Source organism: Panthera leo, chromosome B3 (genome assembly GCF_018350215.1).
Source record: "Panthera leo isolate Ple1 chromosome B3, P.leo_Ple1_pat1.1, whole genome shotgun sequence".
Lineage (NCBI taxonomy): Eukaryota > Metazoa > Chordata > Mammalia > Carnivora > Felidae > Panthera > Panthera leo.
Genome location: NC_056684.1, coordinates 104,780,389 through 104,789,281, shown reverse-complemented (window position 1 = coordinate 104,789,281; position 8,893 = coordinate 104,780,389). Strand labels below are relative to the sequence as shown.

General features: G+C 38.9%; 1 non-coding gene across 1 annotated transcript; it reads left to right on the top strand.

Moving 5' to 3' along the window:
• Positions 1–4,299: 4,299 nt before the first annotated feature.
• TRNAK-CUU lies at positions 4,300–4,372 on the top strand. The gene has a single exon. It is a non-coding gene; the product is annotated as a tRNA-Lys (tRNA).
• Positions 4,373–8,893: the final 4,521 nt, after the last annotated feature.

Below are 8,893 nucleotides of genomic sequence, written 5' to 3'. Positions count from 1 at the left end.
TGCTCTTTCAACCAATAGCCTTGTCCTCTGTGGCTGGTTCCTCTAACGTCAGCCTGGGAAATAGAGGATTGTGGGGAAAGGAGGGGCTCGGCGGGCGGTGTGCGTGTACGGAAGCAAATGAGGTGGGGGTAAAGGAAGAAAGGAAGCGGGGGCTCCTTATTACTCAGTTTCTGTCCCTAGTGTCGTTGAGTCGTCAGGGTCATCGGGTAGTTTGAGGAGCTGCTTCATTCCATTTCCTAGAAATTATTATTTACCTTTAATCTTATCCCTCTTTTTCGCTACTTTATTCTTTCTTGAAGCAAAGCGGAGAGATGCTGTCACACTCTTACAAAGACCAAAGAAAGTGGTAAGGGAGAAGTCTCCCTTTACCCTTGGTATCCTGGTTCCCACCCAGTATCTTGGTATCCCTTTCACCCACCTGTTCTTACAAGAAGGAAGGAAGTTTCACTCTAAACGCACGTTTGAGCTCAGGTCGGAATTTTACATAAGAATTTTCTATGAGTATAACTCTAGTAAAATTAAGGATAAGACTGATTACTTATTGAGCTCTAGCAGGTCCCAAGTACTCTGTTGAACACTGTTGATTAACCAGTGAAGGAAACAATCCCATCCCGTTAAATGGGAGGAAATGGGCGTAAAAGAGGAAATAGGCAAAACAGTTGCACCTTGTACGTAAAAAGGTAAGAGACAATGGAGGCCTGGTACTTAGGGAATAACTTTCTGATTGGCTAATATTTAAACTGAAATTTAGGATTGTTATGGGAATATAAGCTTGTTATAAGAACTGCCAGGTCAGTCTGGCCTGTCACAGTTGTCATGATTCTAGCCTCCTTCAATCTGGAAAATACTTGCTTAATATTTCTTCATGTTTCACGGCATTAACATTTTTGAAGAATACAAACCATTTATATTATGGGGTATTCCTCAATTTAGGTTTGTATGATATTTTTCATGATAGGAGTCAGGTGATAAATTTTCAGCAGGAATGCCTCAAAAGTAACCTTGCATTCATATTATAGCATTATATTAGTAGGCACATGATGTCTGTTCTATTACTGATGATGTTAACTTGCTGAAGATTTCTCCACCATAAAGTTTCTATTTTGCTCTTTGTAATTAATAAATATCTTGTGAAGAAATACTTTGAGACTACTCATAAATATCCTACTAGTAGCTCCTCAATCTTTTACCAACTAATTATAGTATTCCATGATTCCTAGTTGGATGGATTAGTATGCTTGCCTAATGGTGATTTTCTAATTCCATCATTCCTTCCACATATGTTATTGCCTTTCTATTGTCAGGTCATTAGTTTTTTAAGCAGGGGAATTATATGATCTAATTTAAGTTATTAAATTATCTCTCTTGCTTCAGTGTGAAGACTGATAGATAAGGGAGACTATTTGGAAAGCTATTGCAGTCTTTGAGCAAGAAATAATGGAGAGTGTTTTGGACAGCGGTAGTGGCAGTGGAAGTAGAAATGTGTTGATGGATTTTCGGTATATAGGGCTTGCTGAAATACTGGATGTAAAAAAAAAGGGAGAAGGAAGAGTTTCAGTTGCTTTTTTCTGCTAATGAAGCATTATAATTAATGGTTAGTTTTTATTCTTGAACAAATGGGTAAAAGCTTTGAATTTATTTGGAAGACTAGCCATTTAATTTACCTATCCCTCATTGAAATATTCTAGTTGCCACCAAAACCCATAAAATATCTAGGAATAAATCTAACCAAAGAGGTGAAAAATCTATACACTGAAAACTATAGAAAGCTTATAAAAGAAATTTAAGAAGACACAAAAAAATGGAAAAATATCTCATGCTCCAATATTTAACAAATATTGTTAAAATGTCAATGCTACCCAAAGCAATCTACATATTCAATGCAATACCTATCAAAATAATACCAGCATTCTTCACAGAGCTAGAACAAACAATCCTAAAATTTGTATGGAACCAGAAAAGACCCCGAATAGCCAAAGCAAACTTGAAAAAGAAAACCAAAGCAGGAGGCATCACAATCCCAGACTTCAAGCTATACTACAAAGCTGTAATCATCAAGACAGTATATTACTGGCACAAAAACAGACACTCAGATCAATAGAACAGAATAGAGAACCTAGAAACGGACCCACAAACATATGGCCAGCTTATCTTTGACAAAGTAGGAAAGACGATCCAATGAAGAAAGTCTCTTCAGCAAGTGGTTCTGGGAAAACTGGACAGTGACATGCAGAAAAATGAACCTGCACCACTTTCTTACACCATACACAAAAATAAACTCGAAATGGATGACCTAAATGTAAGACATGAAGCCAGCAAAATCCTTGAGGAGAAAGCAGGCAAAAACCTCATTGACCTTGGCCACAGCAACTTCTTAGTCAACACATCTCTGGAGTTTGGCTCAGGTCATGATCTCATAGTTAGTGGGTTCAAGCCCCGCACTGGGCTCTGTGCTGAGCTCAGATCCTGGAGCCTGCTTCAGATTCTGGATTCTGTGTCTCCCTCTCTCTGCCCCTCCCCTGCTCATACTCTGTCTCTCAAAAATGAATAAACGTTAAAATTAAAAAAAAAATTAAAAAAGAACGATTGATGATAAATAAGGGAAAAAAAAAAAAAAGAAATATGCTAGTTGCATTTTTTTGATGAGGGGTTTTAACAAGAGTATTTTGACCAGGGTAAGCCAATAAAGTGCTGAAGAAAACTGAAGAATATAGTCTTAGGAGGGTTCATTTTGGAGGTCAACTACAAGTACTTTAAATTGGTTAGAAGTTCAGTTAAACTTTTAACTAACTTAACTACTTGTGTACGATAAGCATTATTTGAGTGCCTAGTGCCTACTGTATTTTCATTAATAATTAAGATTTTGGTGCCCTTTCTGAACTTGTCAGGTGAATTGCCTATTTGGGGGCTGGACTGTTAATTTGTCTTGTATCTTGAAGGAATGCATTGAATCATGGTCCCAAGTTCTTTGACTATTTGCCTGATTCATTAGAAAACTTAAAAGGGGTGGGTATGGATTTATTTGTTTTTATTAAATTACTCCAAATTACCTTTGGAAGTAGTGGATATAAAATTGGTATGTAATTTACACGTATCTTTCTTACAGTAACCTTTTTAAGTTTATCACAATCTGTTTTATACATCCATCTATTAGAAAACATAACACAGTGTTTTGTGTATGGTAGCCACTTAATTAATGTGTTGAAAATGCCAATAAATACAAATTCATTCCCCAGGTACCTCCTGCCAACTTATAAAAAAACAAAACAAAACATTGTTTGCAGTTGCAAGAACAAAAACTGTTAGTGAATAATTGTATTTTAATATTTTAGGCTTGAATTTTTAAATATTCTACTTAAATCCTAGGCATACTTTGAGTACTTAAATGTATAATATTATTTTATGCCATACCTAATTATTTTCTTAATTAAGTAGCTCAGAAAAAGTGATGGCCAGTGCGTTAAATTTCTAAATACTGAAATTTAAGAATTCTTTATTCTTTGTTATATACAATTAGACTTTAGATGGCCCCCATCACAGAGATTTGCAGAGTTCCTTGTCTAAAGAAGTTCACTAATATTTCAGAATATGTATATTTCATAGGAGATTAATCCATTGTCTCGACTTGTCAAAATTTGATCAAAGTCCGTTCTTCTCTTTTCCTCTTAGAATTAATAATCTTTACTGTAGGATTCAGTGACTCTATAATCCTTTCCTCCCAGCTTCTGTCATTTGAATCGGATGGTAATAACAACCCCTGAGGGTCCTATGTCTCCATCGTCAGGCAGTTATCGAAAGAGACCTTATTTTAATTGAACCAGAATCCCCTTCTTCAATTTAACTTTCCTTGACTAGATCTCATTAAAGGAAAATTAGCTAAGCGCTACTGTTCTTCCGTGAAACTAACGTCATAGAGGTTGGACTTAGTTTACTAATGCTGCGCCCCAAATTGTAGGAATCCAATTTGCCATTTGATAGAAGGCAGATAGCCTTAAGTGTTTCTGTAAAAAACATAACATATTGGGCAGTAAATATTTTAAAACACTTAAAAAAGAGTCAATGATTCTAATAATAAAGACTCTCGTAAGTTTTCAGTGATCTTGGGATACACACAAAATAAAAGTATTAAATGTAAGTAAAATTAAAGAAATGTTTTTAAAGAATTCTTAAAAAGAATTCGGAATTGCATATTTAATAATGATACAAAAATCTTTATAAGTAAAAAGTAATATAGAGAAGTAAAACCAAGCGTAGTTGAATACTGATCAAGGGACAGAAAAACAGAGCTGTGCCACAGGCGCCCGGCTAGCTCAGTCGGTAGAGCATGGGACTCTTAATCCCAGGGTCGTGGGTTCGAGCCCCACGTTGGGCGTAAAAGCTTTTGGGCTTCAATTCTATTTCCCCTTGAAATATTTTGGGGTTCCTCCAAATCATCATAACTAAGAAGAGTTCTTTAAACTGAATTAATGCTTTAAGCAAATCTATGGAAAAAAGACCATTTGGCAAACGAAACCGCTCTCGAGCTACGCTTGCACATTTGAAATCAAATAATTTTCAGCGATGCTGAACCACCTCCTTAGAGCACAGACGAAGCCGAAAGGTTACAGTTTAAAGTTGAGACTGGTTTTCCGTGTTCCTATGCATACTTGCATAGTTGTTGGTAGAGGGCGATTTTTCCTTTTATCGCAACAAAATTACGAACCCCAATTTTGGCAGCTTTCAAGAACTAAGAGATCCTACGTAAAAGCAGTTGGCGGGCGGATGGATAGGTGGGGGAGGACTTGGGAGAAAATGTCCTCCTTCACGTCTACGTTTATTTTACTTTTTCTTCCTCTCAGTATAGGGCGTGTCCTGAGGAAAGGGGCGGGGGGGGGGGGAGCAAGCGAGGACTATGCCCTGGAGAAACAAACATGCCGTGAGAAACGTTTCTTTCCGTGTTGGGATCTACACTGACGGTGCCGTCTTCAAGGTTTTTTCCATTGTTCCTGGGACTGTGCTTGGGATCTATCCATCCAATTGGGTGCAAATTAGGAGGTTAGCATTCTGTTAAAGGTGAGGCTCTTTAGGCCAGAAGCACAAAAGAACGGAGATGTGAAAATTCGGAGAGGCAGTTCGGTATCTGGGGAGGCAGGATCTCCGCCTTCTTCACTGAGAAGTTTGACCGCATCAGCAGAAAGCACGCGGGCAGGACCGCCGGCAGGAGGCAGGTTCCCGGAGCTCCCGGACCCCGCCGGGAGGGGAACGAGCCGCGTTTCACGGAAGGCAACCCCATCCGGAGCACCCGGCCCCTACCTCCGCATGTTATCCACCGGCTTTCCTCCTACAAAACGACCAATTTTTCCCTCCCCCCCCCCCCCCCCCCCGCCCCACCAAACAAACCTGCTGTTATTTATCTTAAAACAGAGTAAAAACTGACCTAATTTTCGCGCAGGTTACCGTTCTATTTCTCTGCAGTCTTCCGTGCTCACCCTTCTTCTCCCATCTCTTAATGCTGACAATCCCCTTCAAATAATAATAATAATAATAATAATAATAATAATAATAAACAAAATAAATAATAATATTTGGCTTAATACACATTGCATGGAGGGATGTGGGGTGTCTGTTAAGAGGGTATTAGAAAGAACCTATTATAGGATCTGGGCTTTACTTGGGTAATATTGCAGGGGTGGGGAGTCCTAACAAGTGAGGGCCCCTTCTGGATTGGGTGTTCTCAAGGGCAATTCTATGTTGTTAATAAAACCTATCTATAGGGAAAGCAGACCACAGGAGAGATAAAAGCTGAAATTTACAAAGTCACTCAGATGGCAAGAGAATGTTTGCTGTTTCCAGTTGGAGAGTGACCAATTTGTCTAAAGTGGATATTCTGTGAGATGACAAGGGTAAGTGCAGGCCTCCTGCACTTCTAACCAGGTGACCATCAGTCGGGGAGTCTCACAATCCTCCAGGTTGATCACTTCCCAGAATGGCTCACAGAACTCAGGAAAACAGTTTGCTTATTCCTGGTTTATTTTGAAGGCTACAACTCAGAACAACCATGTTGAAGAAGTGCATAAGGCAAGGTATGGATGGGAAAGCTCAGACCTTCCATACTGTCTCCCAGCTCATCATCCTGGCAGTATGTGGATGTGTTCACCATCCTGGGAGTTCTCTGAACCCTGTAGGTTAGGGATTATTAATGGAGGTCTCATGAGGTAGGCATGATTTCCTGTCCCTCTCCTCTCCCTAGAAGACATGGTGTATTTGCATGTGTATGTGAAAATTCTAAGCTTCTAATCATGGCTTGGAGATTTCTGGTGACCAGCCCTCATCCTGAAGTGATCCAGGAGCCCTCCAAGAATTGCCTCATTAGGAAAAAAAGACACTCCTATTAACCAAAGAAATTCTTAGGCATTTGGTGTAACGCTCCTAACACCCCCATCACACAGGAAATTACAAGGGTTTTAGGATCTCTGTGTCAGCAACCATGGGCAGACGCCTAATATAAATTTACACTTGCCTAATTTCTTTCTTCAAATAATAAATGAGCCCAACCACTGTTCTCATCAGCAACTAGCCCACCACCCACTTCACCCTACATTGTTTTCCCCATAACTGCTCTTATCTTCGAACTTACTGTGTTAGTATCTGATTCTTTACTTTCTCTACCCCTTGGAACGACAGCTTTTTGTCTTTGCTCACTAATGTAACTCAAGCGCCTAAATTAGCTTCCGGCAGATGTTCAATAAATATATGCTGAACTGCTGAATTAAGTAGGGTGTATTCATTTCCTAGGGCTGCCATCCCCAAGTATCACAACTGGTGGCTTAAAACGGAAATGAACCTGTTGTAGGCTTCTTTCTCCTAGCTTTCTGGCATCACCAGCAACCCCTGGTGGTCCTGGACTTGTAGGGGCGGAGCTCCAATTTCTGCCTTGGTTAATACCTGTTTTCTCCTCGTGTATCTGTCTCATGGCATTAACCTCGTCTTATAAGGACACCAGTCATACGGGATTGGCGTCTACCAAAATGACATCTTAATTTGATTGCATCTGCAAAGACTCTGTTTCCAAGTAAGGTCATCATATTCAGAGATACTGGAGGTTAGGACTTCAACGTTACTTTTCTGCGGCACACAATTCAACACCTAACAGGGGGCTCCATTCTTTAAACTCAACTGGTAGGTGTCTATCACTTTATAGCCAGATACCTATAAAGCTCTATTTCAGTCAGAGATCTTATTTTTCATATTATTCAGTGTTGAAAACTTCTCGTAAATAATTCAAATTCAATAAAATTTTAAAAATTAAGTTTACTACAAAAAAGATAATGTTAATACAATAGTGAATCCATGGGGCACGTGGGTGGCTCAGTCAGCTGAGTGTCCAATTCTTGATTTCAGCTCAGGTCACGATCCTGCAGTTTGTGGGTCCAAGCCCCGCATTGGGTTCTGCACTGTCAGCATGGAGCCTGCTTGGGATTTTCTCTCCCTCTGTCTCTCTGCCCCTCCCTCCCTCTCGCTGTCTTGTTAAAAAAAAAAAAAAAAAAAAGAAACTTAAAATAATCAACAGCGAATCCATACTATTAACAACTAATGGTATACCTACTCCTGGCAATCCCACTGAGAGGTTTCAAAGCTAAGAAATAAAGGGGCTTTGTCTCATGAAGTTTATATTCCAGAGATGTGGTTCTGGGGAAGATGACTACTTTTGGGGAAAGGGTGCTGTGGAAGAGTGGTAGGTCCAGAGGATAAAAGAACCTCACTTTTCAGAATGAATCCATTAGGAAACTGGATGGCAAAATTGATCTTTCATAGTTTTATTTGCTGCTTTTAATATGGTTTTCAAGTTCTTCATGACCTCATCCTAAATTATAATTAGCAATGCCTCATCTCCATGCCAAATGTTTTAAGACTTTGTGTAGAGAATTCAGTTCACATAGACTAAAATAACTCGTTAAAATTCTATTCATCCTTCAGGAACAAGGGCAACAGCCTCCTCTATGAAGCTTCCTTCAACTCTCTGGTCAGGATTATCTACATCAGTAACAAGAAACCAATACCCTTATGGCTGCTACCATATTCCGTCATCAGTTTGCACCATCCACTTCTACTAACCTGACAACCTCCTAAGGGCAAAGGCTCAGGTCTCATTATTGCAGCATTTACAGTGTCTAAAACCACTAGATGCAAAGTGGACAGACCAATAAATACTGAACGAATCTTAGTCTTGTGCTACTTAGTCTTGTGCTACTAGTCTTTTGGTGATGAAGTATAGCTAGAAGTATTTTTAAAACACACACACACACACACACACACACACACACACACACACACACACACTCTTTCCTATTCTTCATGCCAGGAACCAGCTCTTTCAAGTATCAGCTGGAGCTGGTACCTTCACACAAAAAGCATATGGCAAAACTAGGAAGCACCCAGAAAAGGACAATCAAAATTATTAAACTATGAGTAAGAATGGACATGGGATATATAGACCAGGAAATGTATCAACTCCTACTCTGGCTTAAGAAATATGAATACATTCTTCAGAAGTAGGTATATACGTATTTTCACAGGCACATGGAAAGAATAAAATAAAAATTTCAGTAAGAAGTAGTTTGTTAAAGACAAATGAAGATGAACAAACAAAGATAAAAATTAAACAATGACTCAGTACATATTTGCAAGCACCCCTATCCTGAGAAGATAAAAAGCACAAGAGATTAAAACATTATGAATTTCACGTTTATAAAGCAGTTACATAAAAATACATAAAATGGAATGTCTTTGCATAAAAATGAAGTATCTTTCTCCTTAGAAATGTAGAATTGTTCATAAAGAAACTGTAAAGTTAAAAAGTAAACATCTGCACATGTTGCTTAACCAATGTTTTAACTATGTTACTAAACATTCT